The sequence below is a fragment of the Chiloscyllium punctatum genome, chromosome 5 (genome assembly GCF_047496795.1).
Source record: "Chiloscyllium punctatum isolate Juve2018m chromosome 5, sChiPun1.3, whole genome shotgun sequence".
Classification (NCBI taxonomy): domain Eukaryota; kingdom Metazoa; phylum Chordata; class Chondrichthyes; order Orectolobiformes; family Hemiscylliidae; genus Chiloscyllium; species Chiloscyllium punctatum.
This window is the reverse complement of record NC_092743.1, coordinates 53,362,827-53,382,110: the sequence shown is the minus strand read 5'-3', so window position 1 is coordinate 53,382,110 and position 19,284 is coordinate 53,362,827. Positions and strand designations below refer to the sequence as shown.

At 40.2% G+C, this 19,284-nt stretch overlaps 1 protein-coding gene across 6 annotated transcripts in view; it reads left to right on the top strand.

Annotated features, from left to right (window-relative positions):
* The window catches only part of LOC140477084 (RNA-binding Raly-like protein), a 910,390-nt gene that overhangs the window by 289,181 nt on the left and 601,925 nt on the right, over positions 1-19,284 (top strand). For 5 of the 6 annotated variants that reach the window (XM_072570320.1, XM_072570322.1, XM_072570321.1 and 2 more), the window contains one exon: positions 11,086-11,145. The gene's annotated coding sequence lies outside the window, so the exon portion shown is untranslated. Of the gene's footprint in view, positions 1-7,752; positions 7,771-11,085; positions 11,146-19,284 lie in introns of those variants that run through there. The other variant, XM_072570323.1, reaches the window with a different exon arrangement.

Genomic DNA, 19,284 nt, shown 5'->3' with positions numbered 1-19,284 from the left:
TCAGCTCCACTCTCCTCTCCGGCCTACCACCTTCACCCCCACCTTCATCTACCTATTGCATTCCCAGCTACCTTCCCACCAGCTCCACTCCCCCTCCCATTTATCTCTCAGCGCCCTTGGCCCACAAGCCTCATTCCTGATGAAGAGCTTACGCTCGACACATACACTCTCTTGCTCTCGGATGCTGCCTGACCTGTTGTATTTTTCCAGCACCACACTCTTCAACTCTGCTGTCCAGCATCTGCAGTCCTCACTTTCTCCTAGTTTAACACAGTTTATCAACTCATGAAACATGTAGTAATTAATTATGGATCAGTTTATTTGCCAGGATTAATACTTGTTCATATCTGATCTTGAGATATTTCTTTACAAATTGGTTTTAAATTATCTGCTGAAGGCTTATTAAAGCAGTGGTGGTTTGAATTATTGTTCTCGGTCCTAGTGCTTCACTTTGGCATGTAACAGATTGAGAGAGTAATTAGCTTTTTTTCCCATTACACTGCTCAGCCTCAATATTAATGTTGATGTCACTGAGACTTTAGTACTTGAGGCTATTTGCGCCTGTTGAAAAATTTAGTAAGTTGTTTAAAAAATAACTTGCATTTACATGTTGTTTTTCGTAGCCTCAGAATATCCCAAAACTCTTTCGATCCAAAGACGTACTTTTTGAAGTGTAAAGATAAAGTAACCAGAGTCTTCTCGATCCAACAGCTGCTCTCTCATTAGAGAGACACGGCTGGTGGTTGTTTAACCGAATGAGGACGGTTGTGGGCTCACCATGCCTCAGGAGAAGGGAGGAGTTGCAAAGGAGATTCCTTCATGGTAATCTCAGCCAGAATTGAGTCCACATTGTTAGCAATACTCTGCATTGCAAACCAGCCATCCAGCCAACTGAGCTAAACCAACCCCCAAATTTTGAAGTGTACTTACTATTGTCATGTAGGAAACAATAATGGCTGGGTCTCACAAATAGGACTGTGACAATGATCAGATAATTTGATTGGACCAAATTTGGACCAAAGATTACAATGAGATATGAGCTGAGACCTTGGCAGAGTCAAAACGAATGATCACATCTTACGGTTTTTGGTTAAATCCAAGTTGCATTGAGTTTTTTGGAGGACTTAACATCAGGTATGGTGAGTTCTCATGCTATACCTTACTAAACTCACTTTCATTAATTACTTATCATCCCCCATGACATATATTGATCCAAATTTCCACTCAATGTTACCACACACCATGTCTGGAAGAACTCAGCAATCAGCAGATGTCCCAGCATTCACCAGCAATCCTTGCACCATCTTTATGACACCATTGTGCATGAGGACAAGTATTGTCAGTTGGGACCTGCATCTTATGGTACCTGATAATTATTCCAGACAAGGGGAAATAGGCTTCCTGCTTTGTGGTCAAGGTAATGGCAGTTCTGTGGGACAGGGTAATTCTGATGTAGGACTTACTTCTACCCCAGAATCACAGAGGAGAATCATGGCACCAGATCATGCCAGTGTGGTGTGACGTTGTGCCACCTGAGTTAAAGCAATACCCTGTATTGTAGGCACAGGACCAATGTTCTTCTCTGCTCCACCATGGCAAGTTCCACCATCCTCCCTCTTATACCTCATGGTCAGCCTATCTCTGCAGTTATGTTCACCTGACACTGAGGCTCATGCTCATCACTCTCACTAAAACATCTTCCCCACTTGCACTCACATATCTCAACTCCAAACACCACAAAGTCTGCATGTCCTGTATGCTGCTACTCTGTCTTTTAGGAACCATCAGTAGTAGCAATAATAGCAATGCTCCTCCCCCACCCCCACCCCCACCCCCTCTCTGCAGCTGTCATTTCCCATGTTTTACATTTACAAAACTTCAACAGAGACGTGCCAACAAAGCTCAACCATTCCATTTGAATGCCTTCAAGAGCTTCTCAACATTAGGATTGCAGGACAAAATACCAGTCCCTGGACAGCACAATTACACAGTGCCCCATAGTGCCAGGGACCTGGGTTCCAGTCTTGGGTGACTGTCTGTGTGCAGTTTGCACATTATCCCTGTGTCTGCGTGGGTTTCCTCCCATAATCCAAAAATGTGCAGATTAAGTGGATTGGCCATGCTAAAATTGCCTCATAGTGACCAGGGGTAGGTCAGGTTAGATCAGGTATGTATGGTAAATGTGGGGTTATGGTGATTGACTAGAGGAGTGGGTTTGTGTGGGATGCTCTTTGCAGGGTCAGTGTGATGGACCGAATGGCCTCTTTCCCACACTGTGGGGAACTCACCCAAGCTGACCTGTCCAGCACCAACAGTATTTTGAAACATGCACAACCAAATTGGGTTGTTCATGCAGGGTGAGTGTTCTTTGGTGAACATGAATTTCAGGAGCGTCCTCACAACAGTTACTGAATGTATTACAAGGGCACACTATAGGCTTCACTTAGGAGTTCTGATATCAATTTCAAATTCTGGGAGAAGATGTGCGCTTGATGCAACGAAATGAAAAATGGTGTGTCCTCATTAGAAAGCATCAGAAACAGGGAGCAGGCATTAGGAGAGAAAGTCCAGAGCCATCTGCTTGTCCAAAACTCAATCATATGCGATATCCTATCATAGTTGTGACAGGACCATTCAGTCACAGGTTGGCCTCAGCAGCAACCTTACACACACATTGAAACTCTATCAAACACCCCAGATAAAGGACATGGTCATTTTCATCTCAAAGGATAACCAAAAAAGCCTCAGAAACTATTCCTTCCAGTGCATATGGTGCAATTTGCAATTATGAACTTGCTCAGTGCTTTTAACCAGTTGCATACTTGAACTTTCTAACCACTTTGCCTCTGCAAATGCAGATATGCACAAATAATCAACCACAAGGGAACCATTTTCTGACTAGACTGCATCCTGCCTCAGCAATATTTGTCCCCTGTAACTTCTTATTTTTATATGACATATTGCTTCAAGATTTAATTTTTCATATCGCTTCACATGCTGCGCACGTAAAGGTGTTATTGTCTCAAGCGTAGCATTTCCAACTATTGTAGGTGGAAAATTGGGGTTCAAGGTTGTCCTTAAAACAAAGTTACAAGTAATCTTGACAAACCTTAATACTATCTAAACTCTGTATTGTTCTTCTCCTTTATCAAAGTTTGCAGAGGTGTTTTGGTTAGGAATGTTACTATTGGATGATGGCAAACCACAGTCCCAATTTTTATCCTTTGCAGCTTTATACCATAAACATGAGCTTGCTTTATGTCATATCAGAAAATCAATCAGGTCAATATTAGACAGTTGCATGTATTTTGCATTATATAAAAACTGAGCATTTTATAATAAGAGATTTCTTTGGAGAAAAAGAAACAATAATGAAATTAAAAATATACAACTGAGCAAACAGTGCCTTAGTGATTTATATGTTTAATTCTTCTGATTGAACAACTCATCCCTCAAATAAATATGGCAAGTCATATGATTTGCATTGTACAGTCATACAGAAATTCAGTTTTTGCAAAGACTAGAGAGATCTTGTTGTACCTACACTGTAATGATCATACAGACCAATCGATTGGTCATTGCTAGGTTAATGTTAGTGTGGCAGAGGATGATCACCTGCAGGAAAAGTTCAATTTATCAGTTTAACAACAAGGTGTTTTCTGTGTGAAATATATCTTCTTACCAAGAATAGCAAATATGTCAGTCAAAATTAGATCGTGGAATAATTTACTACTGTTCTGGATAAGCTGTTCAGGTTCGATAATATTATTTTGGAAAAGTAAAAAGCGAAATTGAATTTGTTAGGTATGTTGATTATAAAGTGGGGAACAATGTATGATTGATATCAATAATGACTTTAGAGCCTATTGCTTCTCACTCAGGAATAACTTCCTCCATTGGTGAACCCGGTGATGATATAGCCTGCAGTGTTGAGGGAAGGCCACATTGTAGAAATAAACTTGGTACATTTCGGTGTCACAAGATGGACATCTCTACTTTGTAAAGGAAAATGGCCCAAAATTTGACAGGGAAGAAAAGTAATATCAGAAAGATGTGGAAGGGAGGAATGCAGATGCTGGAGAGTTTAGAATCAAGATTAGAGTGGTGCTGGAAAAGCACAGCAGGTCAGGCAGCATCCGGGGAGCAGGAAAATCGACGTTTCGGGCCCGAAATGTCGATTTTCCTGTTCCTTGGATGCTGCCTAACCTGCTGTGCTTTTCCAACACCACTCTAATCTTGACTCAGAAAGATGTGATGCCCATCGGGCCCAGATTTCATAACGAAATTCTGAAGGCATTGTGCAATGTAAGCCACAGTCCAGATCTGAACTTCCACTTTGGCTTCACTTGCACACACTCACAGTTTATTGATAAATGAAGAAAATAGATAATGCCTTGAAGGTTGTATCAGAAAAGGAATACATCATAAAAGATGTCTTGAAATAGTACCACAGTACAAACTTGCAATAAATAATGCAAGTAAAATGAAGCATTATGTCACCATATACTTAGAGTATGTATATGCTGCAATGTTTGTTTTATTTTGCTACATTACATTGGCACATACTATTGTAAATAGTAAAAAGTGGTGGATGATGAAATGGTGCTGCAAGTTAGATTTTACCCCCAGGACCTGCATTAATATTTATCCCAGACTACTGGGATTAATATGCTTTTTGCCAGCTTGTTTCAAAATAATTTCATTGCGTTTTCCTGTCACATACGATTGCCCTAAATATTATACTGGTATAGTTGAGTGATTTTCTTTTACTGGAAGAGTTTAACTTTGCAATTACCAATGATTGATTCTTAAATTTTAAAAGTGTAGTCTTAGAATACTCTGTTTTCCTTTCACAGGCCAGTTTTATAGCTTTAAAAAAACAAGAAAATGAGAATTGTGAAGTCACAGATTGCATGTTGTCATGGTTTGAACAACCTACGTTTATCTAAGGATTACTCTCATTAGAAAGAATGAGGGGCTTGTGATTTAAAGTACTTTCCTGATTAAGGAAAGCAATTCTTTAATTACTTGTTCTGATTGGAAAGAGCAAGAACAGGGGACATGATCTTAATTAGCAAATGACAAACTAATGAAGTACAAAGAGGAGGCTATTATATGCTGACTAATTTCAGGGATAAGATTGTTTAGTCATGTTTCTTTTGAATGTTCCTGCTGAAGATGTGGATAGGTGTTATCAGTAATACAGTGAGGTTTAAAGAGCTCATTATTCCTGATTTGAACCAAATGCCAAGCATTCTAAGTTAAGAAGGAAAATTGGGTAGAACTGATGTTTGAAGTGCAGAAATTCTTCTGCCACTCTTTCACATAATGTAGACAGTGGCTACCTTGCTGGCATGAGCTACATTCAGATCTTACTAATGCAGGCTGTTAATCCAGAAATAACTTATTATCTTAAGCAAATGGAACTCTAATTTCTTTAGGAGCAGGAGGAAAATTGTAACATATTTTGCAGGTGCTCTTCCCAAGCCTCACTTCTGTTCTTGAAACAGTACGATTTTGCTGCTAAAAAATTGAGTCAAGCACTTTTGAAATGAACGTGACTAAGATTATGATGAAAATGTCACAACCCTGTAATTTTGGTCTGTGTCTTGTTTTAGAGCATGTTCATTTCATCAAGATGATGGATTGGATCACAAACTACTTACAAATATATTGAATATTGAAAAAGACAAGTTTGATTAAAACAAAGACTGCAAGTCAAGCCTGGCTGATAAAAGTAACTTTTAAAAACAAAATTAACTGGCTGTGAAAAATTCCATGTGTGAATCCTGAGAATGTTCCACATTGTAAGGGGCAAGGAAACTTCAATAAGAGAGCCTTTAAAAGGGCAGAGGTGTTAGACAATATAATTGCCCCTCATCAGCAAGAAAACAACACTTATAGGTTATGTTCTGGACGTGAGTCAAAGGATATGTTGGCATTATATTCTTCCAAAATAAACAAAAAGCCTGTTTATGTAATGGACTGATATGCTCAGGTGGGAAAAAGTGAGGACTGCAGATGCTGGAGATTAGAGTCAAGAGTGTGGTGCTGGAAAAGCACGGCAGGTCAGGCAGCATCCAAGGAGCAGAAGAATTGATGTTTTGAGTATAAGCCCTTCATCAGGATTCCTGATAAATGGCTTATGCCCAAAACATCAATTCTTCTGCTCCTCAGATGCTATGTAGGTAGTTGCTTGAGGATAGCTATTGAACACCCATGCACTACAGGTGTAAAGAAAGGACATACATTCATTCTGCTGTAAGAGTGCTGCAAGCCAGTCACCATTGAAAAGGAAACAGGATAAAATAATTTCAGCTAAGCTACAATGCTAAGAATCATCAAATCAACTGCTCAAATACCCACATCCCCAACTTAGTGACTGCAATTTTCCCCTATTTACTTTTCAGAAACAATAGAGACTGATCTGTATATCTCTTTTACATTTTTGATTCACTTCTGATCTCTAATCTGTGTGTATATGTCTTGCACCATCACTTTTTGTCACATTCAGTGCCTGATGAACTTTTTCTTTCTTTTATTGATATAAGGCTTATTAAATTGACTCTTATAAATTCATTTGGCCTGGGAGAAAGGTATCCAAATGATAGGCTATCTTTTTAATAAACCATGAGTGACAAAATGAGGAGCCTGGATGAATAAAGGAAGGAAGCCAATTGATCACTCCTGGGAACATAACAAATTTGCAAACCTCACTTGGGGTTGGTCTTAACAATTTGCTTGAATGGCGGTTCCAATGTGTCACACAGTACTTTGTCAGCAAGTTTGTCATTTCTCAGTTTTAGCCACAATGGATTAAAAACCACAGGTAATATATCGACAGGATATAAAATGTAGCTGATGGGTTAACTGGTATTATCATACTGGAAGATGTCAACTGTACTATGCCCCAAGAGTTATTGGTTAGCTTCTGGTTTTGCTATATCTAGTTAATGTGCACTTGAGTACTGAGAGAATAATCTTGTTATTTACTAATACAATAAAATAGACAAAGAAGGAAAGCATAAACTTTGGAAGAATACTGAAAGATGTAGATTAATTGATAGTCCTAGGATTTCAAATGTATTGTTTCCTGAAAGTGGAGCTGAAAGGTGAATAAAGTCTTAGAAAGGCCAGTAGCAGTTGGGTAAATAGGACCCATGGAAGTAATAATGAATTTACATAATGCGTTTTGCGCTAAAGTTAAAGTAATATGTGTAGATATAGGCTCACAATAGTTTACAATTAGCACAACATTAAATTTAGTGCATGTTCCACAATCATGCTATTCTTATTGTCAATGGGAGTCAGTTGGCTGAATGGCTTATTTGCAATGCAGAGTGATGCCAGTAGTGTGAGTTCAATACCTACTCCAAATTTATATGTTCATAGGTATGCCTAAATTACATAGATCATTTGCAAATTTAAGCCACTTCTGAAGAGAGGCTAAGGGGCAGCTGGAGAAATAATTGTTTGGCAGATTGACTTACTCTACAATATTCAAACTGTCAAACTTTCAAAACTTCTGTTTGTCTGTGTGACTGAAGTTGCCTTATTTTCATCTCAAGGGAATTTTTCCTGGGTGAAGGGAATACTTTCTAATGCACTGTGATTTGCTCAGAAAGTGATCAAGTGGACTTATTCATCCTGGATGGTGTCAAGTTTCTTAAGTATTGTTGGGGCTGCATTCACCAGGCCAAGTGGGGATTATTCCATCACACATCTGACTTGAGCCTTGTCGATGGTGGATAAGCTTTTGGGAATTAAAAGGTGAGTTACTTACTACAGTACTCCTAGACTCTGTTCTGTTCTTGTAGCCATTGTATTTAGAAACTTTTGAAGAGCTCAATCTTGTCCATTGGGTTGTTTTGTAGGACACATGGAGATTTTGCTTACTGTTCAGTTCATTTTCCAAAACAAAAATCCAGTGCATATTCTGTTTTGTCTGATACATTTGGTAATTATGTTGGACAAGCTATCAGGTTATTTTCCAGAGAAGGTAGGTCAGTTCACTCTGTGCTTCTGTTTATTCTTGCCTCGCTCAATAGTGCTCAGATTCTTTTCAATACACACATTAAATACAACTAATTTAGTTAGATAATGTGAATTAAAAAACATATCTGGTCAGACTATAATAAAATCCCTTCACTTAATCGACAGCCATTCAGACTTAATTAGAAACATTTAGATGGATAGCACGTGCTATAGAATTGAATTTCTCTTTAGGCTAAAGTCTAAACTACTGACATTTCCCATCTTTCTTAAGCAGTTAATCGACAAGAATCAGGTCTCACCCTCCTCTGTTAGGTCTTCAGTGAAAATGGCAATGCTGTTAGGAGATATTATGGTTTCCAAATTTTTCATGCATGCTCCCGGGACATAATATTGACAAAGATTTTAGGGTGGCACAGTGGCTCATTGATTAGCACTGCTGCCTCACAGCACCAGAGACTCTGCTTTGATTCCAGCCTCGGGTGACTGTCTGTGTGGAGTTTGCACATTCTCCTCGTGTTTCCGTGGGTTTCCTATGTGCTCCGGTTTTCTCCCACAATCCAAAGACGTGCAGGTCAGTTAAATCGGCCATGCTAAATTGCCCATTGCGTTGGGTACACTAGTCAGGGGTAAATGTAGGGGGATGGGTCTGGGTGGATTACTCTTCAGAGAGTCGGTGTGGACTTGTTGGGCCGAAGGACCTGTTTCCATACTGTAGGGAATCTAGTCTAATCTCAAAAAAGACATTGTACAACAAAGATTTATACTCTGTTGTGCGTGTTTCTTTTGAACCATTGAATTATGTTCTATATCTATAATGTTAGGCCTATTTTTTAATTCATAGAATATAGGTCTCACTAGCTAGACCAGCATTTATTTCCCATTTGTAGTTGCCCTTGATAAGGTTGAGCTGCCAATGTAGATCTACGATGCCATTAGGTTGGGAGATTGAGGAGTTTGACTCGGGTAAACTGATGGCACTGCGATATACTTCCAAATCAGGGCAATGGAGAAGAACTTGAACAAGGTTGTGTTCCCACGTATCTGCGGCCTTTGTTCTTCCAGATAGCAGTGGCTGCGGGTTTGGAAGGCACTGGCTAAGATGTCGAGGTGAATTTCTTCTGTTGTAGTTGGTAACCACAGTTGCTACTGAGTTAGGTAGTGATCAGAATGAATGTTTGTGGATGTGATGCTAATGAAATGGGCTGCTTCATCCTGGATGGTCTCAAGCTTCTTGAGAGATGTTGAGCTGCATTAAACCAAGCAAGTGGTTGGAGATGGTCATTGCCTGGCACCTATTTGGTACACATGTTATTTGCTACTTGTCAACTCTAAAATTGATATTTGTCCAGATTTTGCTGCATTTGGATATAGAGTGTTTGGTATCTGAGGAGTCAAGAATGTGCTGAACATTGAGCAATTAGCAGTGAACAGTCACACTTGTGAGCTTATGATGTAGGACAGGTATGCGAGCAGGTCAATGAGGATGAGATCAAGTACGTTTTTCACTTTGGTTGGATCCCTCATAACCTATCACAGTCCCTGTCTAGCAGCTATGTTTTTCCAGACTCAACCAACTCCTTTGCAACTGTATAACACTGTGCTACCACCTCTGCTGGCTCTGACCTTCTGGTGGCAAAGGACACTCAGGGATCCTGATGATGTTGTATATGATACTGTGTGTAAGGTATGATTCCACAAGTATGACAATGTCAGGCTGATACTTAACTAGTATGTGAGACAGCTTCCCTATTTTGTAATTATACTCCAGAGAGGAGATCATTTCTGGTACATTAGTGAACGGTGAATCTGTCCAGTTTCAATCCAGATTTTCTTGTCTAGCAATTGACAGAACTGAGTTGCTTGCTAGGCATTTAGAGGACAGTTAAGTAAATTGCTGTGGGTTTGGAGTCAAATGTAGGGCCACACACTGTAAAGACAATAATTTTCCTTCCATAAGGGACATTAGTGAACCAGATGGGTTTTTATTTCAATTGGCAATAGCTTCATGATCATCCTTAGACATTTAATTCCAACTATTTTTAAAATTCAAATCGCACTGACTCCCATGCTGGGCTTCAAACCCAGGTGTCCTTGCATAACCTAGAGTCTCTGCAAACTAGTTCAGTGACAATATAATTATGCCATCCTGTGAGACTTAACTTGCTATATTTCTAATTTTAATCTTGGGGTCATTGTTAAAGGTTTTCCTCAAAGGAACCTGACCAATGATGCATCCTTGTTTAATGGTTTGAGCTCTAAAATTCGACAGAAACTTTATATTGTGTTTATAGAAATAGTGGAATTTATGAATAAAGAAAATGGATATCATACACCTGGCTAGATTGAGGATTGTTTGAAAGCTGGAAGCGTGTTTTCTATTGTACAGTATTTAGAGACTTTGTGGTTAGGTATTGTTGTGTAGCATTAAGATTTCTGATTACAGTTTTCCAAGGCATTACAAATTACATCTGGCCTTTGCTGAAGCTGAGACTAGCTGGCAGCATTTCTTATTTTTTCTCGCACTTTCTGTTCCACTGGGGCATTGCTCTCTGCTTCTTGTGTACTTCAAAGAGAATTTTTAAAAAAGAGAATTTTCATTTATCTGGAAGAAAAATGAGTGAAGAGCATTCCACTTTTCTTGACTCTCTGCTGGTTTGTGATTTCTTTCGTTCTCTAGAAATCTGTTATTTCTATATGTTATGGATAATGCATGAAGGTGTCAGGAGAGATGGAGCACTGTGGTTATATATCAGAAGCTTAGTAATTTTATTTCATCTTCTGTTTCTACATCTTTGTTTTAGGCTAATCTAGACAATTCTGACCTGCACTTTTGGGTTATTGTTTCCTGCTGATACACAGACCTGACTCAGAACATTCAATTTAATTAAATATTTTCTCCCATGTTTAGAAAGTGTTCGGGTTTGTTGAATTATCTTCAGCTGATCATAGCTTTCTTTAATAAAATCAAGGTGGAGTTTTCAAATGTGATTCTAATCTTTACTCATCACCTCTTAGGAAGATGAGGAATGGCTAGCTTTATATACTGAAGGTTTTACTGTTTGTAATATCACAGCCTCCTACATTTTGCAGGTGCCCCATGGTGAAGATCTATGGATTAGATCTGAAGAGAACTTTGGAAACAACATCCAGGTAAGTGAAAGGTCTCTTTAACATTTTGGTTTTATTTGTTATTTGGGAGGTTTGAATTCACATATCATTTACTTTGATTAAAGCTACTCTTAGCTGCACTGTACAGCATTTGGTAAAATGTTGCATTAATCAACCTGGTTACAGATTTGTATTGAACTGATTGATTCAGCAAGTTTTGTTCCAAAACGTAGATGCGATGTGAATGCTAACTGAATAGATTTTTCTAAAGGGAACAAAAGTAAAAGCCTTGACTAGCATGTCTAAATTTGTTGAAGGATACAAGCTGTCAGTGCTCCAGGGCTGCTGGGTTTCTTGGATCAGTGCTATTTGTTATCCTGAAGTAGACAGCTATTAGAGTGCATGAACTATATCTCATATCCAAAGATGCTACAGTCACACTCTTGCGTTTCTCTGTATCTAAGTAACAATGAGCCAATTGTTTTGAAGCTCCAGAGAACTAAGATGCAATGATAGGTTAACCTAATATATTCCAGGGAAGAATGATTTCTAGTGGAACTTGTGTTTCACCGTGTGAGCATAGCTTCATAACTCATGGACAAGTGGATTGGAATGATGATGGTTAAGATAGGAGTATAGCACCTGCCTTTTTTTTCTTTATACCAGTCACTTATATAGAAACAAGATACTTTAAGCAGTAACTTTACACAACTACATTACACTAGAAGCCCATTTTAACTCAGTGTACAGGACAAGACTTTATGGGTTTGTGGTGCGGTGATGGTGTTCCCATCTCTGGGCAAGAACATCAGTGTTTAAGTTCCACTTGCCCCAGAGGTATGTAATAACATGTTCAAACAGGTTGATTAAAATAACTACATGACAAAATTAGAGTGCACAAGGGGTTAAAATTTTAAAAAATCAATTTATTTCTATTCTCCCACCAGAAACTGGCTGATTGCTATTGTACATGAAGTAGTCACAAATGTACCTATTAGAAGTGACAGGCTTGGTATATCGATTGAGGCCTGATGCCAGTATATTAACCCTAATGCAATTTTAACTGGGCCACTGACAAAATGGCTGAGTAAATCTTAATGATACTGGTTCCATAAACTGACTTAACTAGAAACTGTTTGTTCATTAGTTGGAGGAAGAGGAAGAGCAGCAGTCTCTGAATCATGGCACACAGGAGCTGCACTGATTCAAAGATAACACGGGCAAGGGAGCAGTTACTCATAAAAACCCTTATCCCAGCCAAAAGTCTATCAACTGACAGTTATTTTGGTGAAGGAGAGCAGGCTAAACCTCCACCTCACCTGTTTCAGCAGGTCCTCTTTAAAGGGTTAGGTATAGTATGTACCACTGGCTTTCCAAGATACATGCTTTAAAGTTTTCACACAACCTACATTCAGACTGCATTCTGTGTATGTTGCTCACATTCCCTAGTCTGTAGTGTGCAGCTGTATCAACCGGGTAACAAAAGACCCTCATTAATTTAATTCTTTTATGTTGCATAAGCAGCATTGGCAATGCCAACATTTATTGCCCATACAAACGAGGAACAAGAGTAGGCCACTACTAGCCTGCTCTGTCCTGCAATAAGGTTGTGGCTGACCTGATTTTAACTTCAAATCTACATTACTGCATTCACGCAATGACCTTCCATCTCATTGGTAATCAAATAATCTGTCGATTTCTGCTTTCAATACATGTAAAGATTATGCATTCACTGCTTTTGAGGAAGAGAATTCTAAACACAGTAATCATCGAAGAGAATTTTCTTTTCCTCAATTCTGTCTTAAATGGGTAGCTTCTTATTTTTAAACTATGACCCCTTGTTCTGTTCTGGATTCTCCCACAAGACGAAACATCCTAAGGGTTTTTACGAATATATTAAGGACAAAAGGGTAACTAGGGAGAGAATAGGGCCCCTCAAAGATCAGCAGGGCGGCCTTTGTGTTGAGCCACAGAAAATGGGGGAGATACTAAATGAATATTTTGCATCAGTATTTATTGTGGAAAAGGATATGGAAGGTATAGACTGTAGGGAAATAGATGGTGACATCTAGCAAAATGTCCAGATTACAGATGAGGAAGTGCTGGATGTCTTGAAATGATTAAAGGTGTTTAGATCCCCAGGACCTGATCAGGTGTACCCGAGAACTCTGTGGGAAGCTCGAGAAGTGATTGCTGGGCCTCTTGCTGAGATATTTGTATCATTGATAGTCACAGGTGAGGTGCTGGAAGACTGGAGGTTGGCAAACGTGATGCCACTGTTTAAGAAGGGCGGTAAAGACAAGCCAGAGAACTATAGACCAGTGAGCCTGACCTCGGTGGTGGGCAAGTTGTTGGAGGGAATCCTGAGGGACAGATTGTACTTGTATTTGGAAAGGCAAGGACTGATTCTGGATAGTCAACATGGCTTTGTGCGTGGGAAATCATGTCTCACAAACTTGATTGAGTTTTTTGAAGAAGTAACAAAAAAGATTGATGAGGGCAGAGCAGTAGATGTGATCTATATGGACTTCAGTAAGGCGTTCGACAAGGTTCCCCATGGGAGACTGATTAGCAAGGTTAGATCTCATGGAATACAGGGAGAACTAGCCATTTGGATACAGAACTGGCTCAAAGGTAGAAGACAGAAGGTGGTGGTGGAGGGTTGTTTTTCAAACTGGAGGCCTGTGACCAGTGGAGTGCCGCAAGGATCAGTGCTGGGCCCTCTACTTTTTGTCATTTACATAAATGATTTGGATGCGAGCATAAGAGGTACAGTTAGTAAGTTTGCAGATGACACCAAAATTGGAGGTGTAGTGGACAGTGAAGAGGGTTACCTCAGATTATAACAGGGTCTGGACCAGATGAGCCAATGGGCTGAGAAGTGGCAGATGGAGTTTAATTCAGATAAATGCAAGGTGCTGCATTTTGGGAAAGCAAATCTTAGCAGGACTTATACACTGAATGGTAAGGTCATAGGGAGTGTTGCTGAACAAAGAGACCTTGGAGTGCAGGTTCATAGCTCCTTGAAAGTGGAGTCACAGGTAGATAGGATAATGAAGAAGGCGTTTGGTATGCTTTCCTTTATTGGTCAGAGTATTGATTACAGGAGTTGGGAGGTCATGTTGCGGCTGTACAGGACATTGGTTAGGCCACTGTTGGAATATTGCTTGCAATTCTGGTCTCCTTCCTATCGGAAAGATGTTGTGAAACTTGAAAGGGTTCAGAAAAGATTTACAAGGACGTTGCCAGGGTTGGATGATCTGAGCTACAGGGAGAGGCTGAATAGGCTGGGGCTGTTTTCCCTGGAGCGTTGGAGGCTGAGGGGTGACCTTATAGAGGTTTACAAAATTATGGGGGACATGGATAGGATAAATAGGCAAAGTCTTTTCACTGGAGTCGGGGAGTCCAGAACTAGAGGGTATAGGTTTAGGGTGAGAGGGGAAAGATATAAAAGAGACCTAAGGGGCAACTTTTTCATGCAGAGGGTGGTACGTGTATGGAATGAGCTGCCAGAGGATGTGGTGGAGGCTGGTACAAGTGCAACATTTAAGAGGCATTTGGATGGGTATATGAATAGAAATGGTTTGGAGGGATATGGGCCAGGTGCTGGCAGGTGGGGCTAGATTGGGTTGGGATATTTGGTCAGCATGGATGAGTTGGACCGAAGGGTCTGTTTCCATGCTGTACGTCTCTATGACTCTGTGACTCATCCACCTGGTCAAGTCTGCTCAGAATCTTATGTTTTAATTAAGACACCGCTAGCTCTTCCGTACTGCAAAGGATACAGGCCTATCCTGTCTATCTTCTCATAATGCAATCCATCTATTCCATGTAAGCCATGCTTCAAATGCATGAACATGCTTCCTTAACTATGATGACCAGTACTGTACACAATCAGTGCCATGTATAACTGAAACATAATCTCTCTACCCTCATATTCCGTTCTCCTCACAATAAACCACAGCATTCTATTGCTCAGTTAATTGCTGTACTTGCACAATAACTTACAGTGATTCATGCATTAGGCTACCCAGCTCTCTCTGTACGTCAGAGTTCAACAATCTCCCACCATTTATGTAATATGCTTCCTGTTTATTCTTCTGGCAAAATGGACAATTTCTGGCTTTCTAACATTGTACTCCATTCACCACATCTTTGCCCACTCACAGCCTATCTATATCCCTTTGTAGTCAATTCTGAAGGGTCACCGGATCTGGAATGTTAACTTTGATTTCTCTTCACAGGTGCTGTCAGACTTTTCCAGCGTCTTTTGTTTCTGTTTCTGATTTACAGCATCCGCAATTCTTTCAGTTTTTATATCCTTTTGTAGGCTCCTTACGTTTTCTTCACAATGCATTTTCCTACCTATTTTTGTATCATCAGTAAATTTAGCTACCATACCTTCATCTAAATCATTTACAGAAATTGTAAAGTGTCAAGGCCCCACCATCAACTATGTGACACACAACTTGTATCTTCCTGTCAACCTGAAAAAGACTCATTCATTTCTATTTTCTGCTTCCGGTTATCCAATCAATTTTCTATCCATGCCAATATTTTAGCCCAACTTCCATGAATTTTTATCTTCTGTCATAACCTTTGGTGTTGGATATTATCAAATGCCTTCTGGAAATCTAAGCAACATATATCTACTGGTTCCCTTTTATCCACAACACAAGTTACTTATTCAAAAGAAATTCAATAAATTAGTTGAGCGTGATTTCTCCTTAACAAAAGCATGTCAGCTTTCCCTTGAACTATTGAAGTATACATACACACAGTGCTGCTAAATAGAGTATTTCACATTTCCCAGCAAAGACGCAGGAACAGCAATATCTTTTCAAGTCAGGATTCTTTGTGACTTGAAGTGGAATGTGCAAATGGTAGTGTCCCATTTGCAGCCCTTGTTATTTTAGTTGGCAGAAGACGAAGGTTTGAAAGAAGCTCCTCTGTCAAAGGAGCAGGGGCAGGTTGCTGTTTGTATCTAGTGAACTGGTACACACTGCTGCCACTTTGCCAGAGTAAGTCAGCAAATCACCTTTAAAATGGATACCACCATTGAGACCGAGACAGCACAGGGAACTCCATGCTTTTGGTTCTTCCAGGACATAATATACACTGCTCAACTGACTTTTGGGGATGCAATATGAAATGGAGAGCTTCCATTCCGTCAGTGTTCAATCAGAAGGAAAATGCAAGCCTGTGCCCGTTAGACTGGCAACTGCCATAATGTCTTCATTATGTGACCCTTGACTATCACATCATTTGTTTGATCAATCTAGATGACAGAAGATGGCTGCTATGAGAACTGGAATACCTCCTTCTTAGCTGATCGTAATGAAAGTCATGGACTCCAAGAATATTGTGGAGCAAACTGTTTGGAATCTGAAATGAAGTTTCAGCTGCCTTGATCATGCAATTGAAGGAGATTCTGCAAAACACAAGCCAGAAGGAAATTATCCTACAGGATAGCCTTATACATCTTGGGTCATGTCCTCATTAACTTGCCAGTTCACTATCCTCAGTGCCTATGAATTAGGAAAGAGAGAATCAATTAGGTTTCTCTTTCTATCAGAATTCAGTGCTTCACCAGTGGATTTAATTCATCATTCATTTTCAATATTCCTGAATTTTGGGAATTTAGATGGCATCTCTCTCTTTCCAGATGTTTTCAAATGTCCATATTCTCTCATTGCATTTCTGAAAGTTATTTCCATGCCACTTGTTCCCAATATAGTCTGTAATGTTTCCTCTTTGATATTGAGAATATTTTATCAAGATACCATTAATAACATACATAACAAGTTAATGATTGCAAAAAATAACTAACCTGCATGCAACTTCAAAGGTCACTTGCTGTAGGTGCTGTATGAATTGTCTGTAATGTAAATATGGATATTGCTTTTGTGGTTTTAGTTCTTTTGTCTGACTTTCCCACAACTATTCACTATTGCCCCAGACATTATTTTTACCTTGACCCATTATTATAAATGCAGCATGTCATGCCCGTTTTACTTAAAGACTGTCTGCAAACAAAAAATCCATTTTAGGATCTTCAAGTTTAACAGAGAATAATGATCATTGTTTTCACATCAAGTAAATAGTAATGTTTAATGCCAGCAAGTTTAATGCTGTAATTTCTTCATTACTAAACTTGCATGGATTCACTGTCTGTGTCTGGTGATTTATAAATTACAATGCTACTCTGGACTTTCTTGTAATATAGTTGGGGAAACCTGTTTGTAAAACAGCACTGCTGATAGCTGGGAGCCATTAAGTAACCATATTTAGGTAGTTGTCATTCAATGACTTTGTTGAAAACATCCAGAAATTCTGCTTTTAAGAAAGTTCATACGTTTTGGAAAGGTGCTATCTGTGTGAAACCTTTGTAAATTTTGTAATTTTCTAATGATCAGCTAAGTGCTTGTTATTAATGTTTACAGAGGACAGTAAAGTAATCAACTGGGGGTGGTTCACTGTTTAGCACTGCTGCCTCACAGCACCAGAGACCCGGGTTCAATTCCAGCCTCGGACGACTGTCTATGTGGAACTTGCATATTCTCCCCATGTATGTGTGGGTTTCCTCCCACAATCCAAAGATGTGCAGGTTAGGTGATTTGGCTGTACTAAATTGTCCATTGTGGTAAGGGATGTGTAGGTTAGGTGCAGTACTGTTTATTGTTTAGATGGTATAGAATCAACTGTAGCTGAATGGTAGTATTCAGAGTCTTGGACTGGAATTTGCTAGCTATGGCAGGAACAGAGTTAGAGGGTCGGTCAAGTAGTAGAGAGTGGCATTGGGACAGCTTCTGCTGCCAGAGAGGTTTTCTGATGATGGGTAGGAGGTAGGCAAATGTGTGGATTGGCTGTCTGTTGCAAAGAGACCGGGGTATGGTTTTCCAAATTAAGGCCTGCATTGAGAGGGTGCAGAAAAGACTTACAAGGATGTTGCCAGGGTTGGAGTGTTTGGGCAATAGGGAGAGGCTGAATAGACTGGAGCTTTTTTTTCTCCTGGAGCATTGAAGGCTGAGTGGTGACCTTATGGGGATTTATAAAATCAAGAGAGGCATGGGTAGGGTTAATAGATTAGATTAGATTACTTACAGTGTGGAAACAGACCCTTCAGCCCAACAAGTCCACACTGACCCGCCGAAGCGCAACCCACCCAGACCCATTCCCCTACATTTACCCCTTCACCTAACACTACGGGCAATTTAGCATGGCCAATTCACCTAACCTGTACATTTTTGGATTGTAGGAGGAAACCGGAACACCCAGACGAAACCCACACAGACACGGGGAGAATGTGCAAACTCCACACAGAGAGTCGCCTGAGGCGGGAACTGAACCTGTGTCTCTGGCGCTGTGAGGCATCAGTGCTAACCACTGTGCCGCCCAAAAATAATTGATTTAGATTAGAAACAGGCCCTTCGGCCCAACAAGTCCACACCAACCCTTCGAAAAAGCAACCCACACCCCGTGACTAATGCACCTAACACGATGGCCAGTTCGCCTGACCTGCACATCTTTGGACTGTGGGAGGAAACCCACGCAGTCACTGGGAATGTGTGCATACTCCACACAGACAGTTACCTGAGGTGGCAATTGAACCCGGGACCCTGGCGCTGTGAGGCAGTAGTGCTAACCACTGAGCCAACGTGCCGCCCTTTACGGTTTAGCCTTTAACCGAGGTCTTTATCCCAGAATGGGGAAATCAAAAACAAGAGAGCACAGGCTTAAGGTAAGAGGGGAAAGATTTAAAAAGGACTTGAGGGACAACATTTTCACACAGAGAGTGGTGCTTATATGGAATGAGCTGCCAGAGGAAGTGGTGGACGTGAGTACAATTACAGCATTTAAAAGGTATCTGGATAGGTATATGAATAGGAAGGGTTTAGAGGGATATGGGCCAAATGCTGGCAAATGGGACTAGGGCAGATTGGGATGTCTGGTCAGCATGGATGAGTTGGAGCAAAAGTCTCTTTCTGTGCTGTGTGACTCTATGGTTCTTCTAGTCCAGTGAGTTTGCTGAGGTTTTGGAGCTGATTACATGCCATTGTCGGAAGTCTGCTAATTCTCCTTTATCAAAAAGCAGTGCCAGAGTTAGCAAATGAGGAGCTGCTTCTGGCACCATCCCTGAGTCAACACCTGATCACTAGGAGTGAATATAGGGCCCCCATT